The sequence below is a fragment of the Geospiza fortis genome, unplaced genomic scaffold (assembly GCF_000277835.1).
Source record: "Geospiza fortis unplaced genomic scaffold, GeoFor_1.0 scaffold281, whole genome shotgun sequence".
Classification (NCBI taxonomy): Eukaryota; Metazoa; Chordata; class Aves; order Passeriformes; family Thraupidae; genus Geospiza; species Geospiza fortis.
In genome coordinates this window covers 4078909-4084908 of record NW_005054340.1, presented here as the reverse complement: position 1 = coordinate 4084908, position 6000 = coordinate 4078909, and the positions used below count along the sequence as shown (strand labels likewise).

Here is a 6000-nt window from a genome sequence, read left to right as displayed (position 1 = left end):
GAAAGAGAGTAAGTTTAGACTAGATATCAGAAGGTACTGGACCAGGTTGCCCAGAAAAGCTTTGGATGTCCCATACCTGGAAGCATTCAAGCCCAGGTTGGATGGGGCTCTGAGCACCCAGGTGTCCCTGTCCATTGTGGAGGAGTTAAAAAAAGATTGTCTTTAAGCTGCCTTCCAACCAAAGCCATTCTATGAGTCTATGATTCTACACGTGGATGAGTCCAGCAATGATCCAGTATCCAGTGAATATTAGGAAGAATTTCAGTCCAGAAATTATTCTACTTTTAAATGTTGCTTATTTATTAAGATTTTTCATTATAATTAGAGTAATAGCTTTTCCTTATTTCATGCTCATCACTCCCTGTTTGTGGATGCTGAAAATTGTGATGCTGAAAAGTATTTTTCTTCTCACATTTTTTTAAAAGTAGATATATGTTGAATTGATTGCGTTTTCAAAGTCAGTGCTCAGGTTTCAAAGTGGACGCCTGGTGAGTGACACTTCCTTTGTGAGTACAGTTGGTGCTGTACTGATTTTCTGACTTTACAGAGAATTATCACAAGGCCCCTGACTTTTTTTTTTTTTTTAATGGCTAAAGTGTTACATCAGAAACAGAATGAGGGGGAGCTATCAGGTTTCTATTTCTGTCAGTTTTCAGAAACTTCCTCCTGACTGTGACAACCAGGAGCAAATGTAACAGGGGAAAGCTGCCATTATCTGCCTATATTACCTGGTAAAGATGTTAATTATAAACAGAGAAATATGTTTGGGCTTGATTTTCTAGAAGTATTTAAAATCGCCTGCTTAGCAAGGCTGCTGCATAACAACAACAAGCTGTTTTAGGGAGTGGTAAAAGAGACAAGCCTTGCTGAGTGATTTTTTAAAATTTTTCTCTTTGTAAAAGAGATATTGTATCTCTGTAATGTGCTAGAATCGATCATTCATCTACTGGATGCCTTAGAAATATGAGAAACACATTACTTGAGATGTGTTCATTAAGTTCAAAAGGGATGTAAGACATATGAAATGAAAGTATATATACACATATGAGTGCATACCCTTTTTTTGGTGAGAAGAATGGTATGCTCTGATATTTGCACAATATTTGAAGTTAAAGCTACCAAATTATTTCGTAGGTCACTGAAATCTGACATGAGTTATTTAATGGCATTTGATCACATAGGAAATCTCATGATGTCCTCTTTGCTGAGTAGAATAAGTGTGACTTCTGTAATCAGTTTTTACTATAAAATGTAATTAACTAAATATAATACTTTTCAAGAGTATTGAATATCTTATAGTAAAAGTCTCCTTTAATGAAAATTAATGACAATAAAATTTGGCAACAGAATTTTTTATGGAATTTAAATATTACAGGAAGTTTGATGGGGGAAAAATATATTTATGTAAAAGTCAAATTAAATACTTGTAATAAATATGTGGTCTACATGCTGAGTTTTAGCACCACCTAGGTGCATCAACTTTACTCATAACAGTACCATGGAGTGTTGTTTCATTTTATTGAATATTGTCCATAAGGATTTCTGTGTACCAGATCCATTATTAATTACATATATCATACATGTAAAAATAATTTCAAAACACTCTAGACAGAAAAAAATGTGCAGGTTTTGTTGGTTTGTTTGTTTGTTTTTCTATGGGTTTTTGAATAAGACTGTAATAGTTTTGGGAATGAGGGAATGTTGTTTGTTTTTCTCTCAGAGGAGAGAACTGGGAGCAGGAGCACTCCATTTTGAGGAGTGTTCTTTGGAATTTTCATGTCCTTTATGAAGTTAAACCCCATTGTGATCACAATCCTAGCTGTGCTAGTGCCAGGGAAAAGCAAGCATGCAAACAACGAAACAAACACAGTTCAAATGCGGTTTAACCCTTTTACAGGTATTGCTATTGCTCTCTGCTTTATCCAAGCTGCCTGATGCAGCCATGGCTCCCCTTTAAATAGCATAAAATATGCTGAACAGAGCACAGCCTCTAGAGACTGCTACAGATCACACCCAACAATTAAGTTCCTCATTAGTGATTATTATGGAGTGCATATGTTGCTTTTCCCATGTCATTTGCATAGAAAATATGTATTTGGGGATTCAATACCTAAAGGCAAGTAGTAAATCTGAAAATCCAGGAGAAACTCAGTTTTCTCTATGTTTCTGCTTTTAGCTATGAGCAGCATAAACATTACAATTGTTATAAGAAGACAGAATATTTTTGTTCTCCAAGATTGAAAGTTCAGTATTCTGAGGTCAGAATGTTTTCAAGAACTTTCAGTTTTTGTCTTTAAAGGCAAAGTGTCATGGAACATAAACTCATCACTGATTAAAATCTTAATCACAATCATAACTCCTGTTTTACACTGAGATGTAAAAAGCAGAAACATTGAGATGTAAAAGTCTTGTTTCAGCCAAAGAAGTCTCTTGCACTAAAGAAGAACATTTGGGGATTTTCTTAAACTGACACAAGGTTTCTATGTTCTTCAGATTTTCAAGGCACGCAAAAGTTTGAAGGGTTTGAGTTTTGAAGTTTTTTGATTGTCATATTTGCAAATAAGAAGTAACATCACTTATAATTCAAATACATTTAGAAAGTGCAATAGCATTGGGGGTTTTGGCAGGGAAGAAGACTAAGTCAAACATACCTCTTGAAAATTTCTTAGTTTAGTTTCATTAAGGAGAAGTTGTCATCAAAAAGAATATTCAGATCAAAATTAGTAGATATAAAATTGACCGAACTTCTGCAATCATAAAAGTTTCTGTACTTATAATGATGATGGATTAAAATTGGATTTATTACATTAAAAATAAGCATAGTAAAGGAACATGTGACATATGTCCAAGACATACTGTGACAAATAAGCTTCTAAAAAGACTGCAGTTGCTAAAGAGAAATCCAGAATAATCTATTACATGTAATGAAAACAAGCAGCTCTGTGAATGAAGAACAGCTTTCTCAGGGAAAGCCACAAAGGAGGATTCAGCATTGTCTATGTTTGAATCTCTGCTTTAGTTTTATCAAAATGGCAGGCAGTGAAACATGAGACATACCTTTGTAAACGACAGGATCATAGGTTCACGTGAGGCTTGAAAAAGTACCCAAAGCCCAGCTTAAACCAGGTTCAGTTAGATCAAGTCATTTATAATCTTGTCTAGTAAAGTTTTGAAAGGTCCTTTTTAGGTCCCTTTCTGCAAAACTGCTTTACAACTGGCTGGCCTCAGCACGTACTGATGAATGGCATTATTCCTCCCATGGTGCCATTTCTGAATGCCATGTCATTGTTTCAGGACATTTCTCCAGTATGTCCAGGTCCCTCTGAGAAGCAGGCCTGCCCTCCAGTGTGATAAACACTTTTTTCCCAAGTTGGTGTTCCGTATTGTCTTTTCTCCTTCCCATTGTTAAATATGATAATGTCTACTGTTCAAGACATTATAACCTATAAAACATTTCCAGTTTTACTAGCCACAAAAATATCTGTAATATAGTTTAATATCCATGTTGCTAATATAGTTTAACATCCATGTTGCTTAATTTTATCTTCTTGTGTGTTTGGTTTTTTAGATAGTATTTTTTGTATTTATCTATTTGGGTCATGTCTGTATGAGATATTGTCAGCCTGTCTCTACGAAGTAGTGGTTAAATACCTGTTGGGAGACATTTTTGACCTAAGAGTTTTTTATTTTTTCAACAGTTTTCTTTTAATTCTGTCTATATATTTTTAAGAATTCAGTTCTACAAAAACTGACATAATTCATGAGTCATTTCAAATATTTGTTTTGCTTAAAGTTTTAGTATTTCAGGGTCTTTGAAGCAGGTATCAGTAAAACAATTTTCTGAAACAGATGGCTAACACTTGGGGTGTGATTATAAAGCAGAGCATAGTGTCATGTAGATAAATACATTTGAATAAGCTCAACTATTTGAATGTCTCCAATTAGTTCACCCTATCATATGAATTATAGCATGTCCCGTTCCTCATGTGGCTTGATTATATGACATATTCTTAATGGCCTCAACCTTTTCCTTTTTGGAAGAGCAAAAGTGTCAAAAAACATATTTTACATTTATCTTAACACTAAGTAAATTTTGAAATTAATCTCATCCCGTTATTATAATTTTATGTATTAAATAAGGCAACCAGCAATACAAAAGTGTCAGTCAACGTCATCTGTAAGCACAGAATTTTGCAGGGTATTTTTTTTGAAATTTGTGTAGGTGGCTTTTACATGCACATCTAAGAATTGCATCAAAGTAATAACTATGAGTTTTTATTGAATTAAGTAATTGTCCTGTTATGTCAGTGTTGATATTTTTATTTTTTACATGTTAAGTTCTGATTTTTCTCTTGTTCTGCTGGACATTTTTTATTTTCCTTAAGAGTTCCAAATGAATAATAATTAATTATCTTCCTATGAAATCTCCTTTCCTTTAGAATAATAAAGATTAGTGTACTTGTCACACCACTAGCTGTTTACTAGTACTATGGGCTAGTATGAAAAAAAATAATTCAAATCAACAAATAGGTTTAGGAACTGTTGTGCAAGAAATTATATAAATGTATAATTAATCTTCAGTTTTCTAGCAGGTGACGATAAAGGCAGTTATATTTTAGTGATGATATCTATTCTCTTTCCAATTGCAGCTCCTGTAGGTTGATAATTTCTTCAATCCATCCAACCAGTAGTGGGTTTCTGCCACACCTCAGGTTTAATCTCTGAATTCTATTTAAATTTTGCCTTTCTTTTTATACATGCTTAACAAGAGCACCTCTGCAGTCATGCTACCTGGCTTCCACCCAGCAAGCCATAACAATATGTTAACTTTTATATGTCCCCTTTCAAATATGCTGATCCACTGTCCTGCCACTCAGCTTTGCACTATTGCACTGACTGCCACAGAATGCTTTCAAAGAACATAAAAGGAATCTGGTAGAGTTTCAGAAGATCTGTAATGACAGAAGTTGTTTTTCTTTTTTTACTATGTTGGTGGTTGGGCTGTGATGGAAACTCTGCAGACTGTTAGGGAGACATTTGGATTGGGGTTTTTTAGATGGGAAATTAGTATTTTGTTGCTATGTGCACACCTTCTATTGGATGTAAATTAATCTTTTCAGTTCTGGTAGATTTCATCATCCCTGCTGTATTATAAGAGTAGCGTTATTGGAGAAATCTTCTTGAAGCTGTTTTTCTGGCCTAGTTGCAGATGATTGAGGTTTACGTAATGACATTATACCTTTTTGCTACTTTTTTTTCATGTGGCAGCTTCTTGTCCACCAGAAAACTTTGTACCTTTTAGAAAATTTCACAAAAAAGCATAGAGACGGTTAAAAAATTATCTTTCAACAAATATTTCACTAACTAATTATTAACCTAACAGGTTACAAAAACACTGAAAGGAGGCCAGAGTTGTAAACAAAAAGTTTCTGGGCGCAAATTTGTAGTACTTCTTTGTACCCATTGGGTTTATTTTATTTTTATTTCCTGTGGATGTCAGTGGACATTTTTGTGCAAATGGTAAAACATAAAGATTTATTATATTTTTCTTTACTAAAAATCATGTGTTGAAAATTTTGATGCAATGTTGCAAAAACGTTTGGATTTTGGAAAAAGAAATGCAACATATTTTTCAATTCAAAAGTACTCACTTGACCATGCATTCAATTGTAAGTTGGTGAAATAAATATATTTTGGTTATGGAGAATATAAACTTGTAAAACACTATTATGAAATAACTTCTGTATTATGCAATGTACAGCAATAACTGTGAAAACTAAAATCCTACATTAGGTAATTTAGATTTTGAGTGGGGAATGAAGGCATCCCAAGTAAAATAAAATTCAGTTTTGAATTCTTCCAGGGATTTAAATAAATTCATAGGTTTATTTGTCACTTTATGAAATACATAAATACTTTTCCAGAATCAGACATCTATCAAGTAGGTAATGGTTCTCTAATTTAGTTTGACTAGAAAATATCCAAGCTATTATGTTGCTT

At 33.6% G+C, this 6000-nt stretch overlaps 1 protein-coding gene across 1 annotated transcript in view; it reads left to right on the top strand.

The window, feature by feature from the left end:
• The window catches only part of CDH18 (cadherin 18), a 224596-nt gene that overhangs the window by 171573 nt on the left and 47023 nt on the right, over positions 1-6000 (top strand). The window lies entirely within an intron of this gene.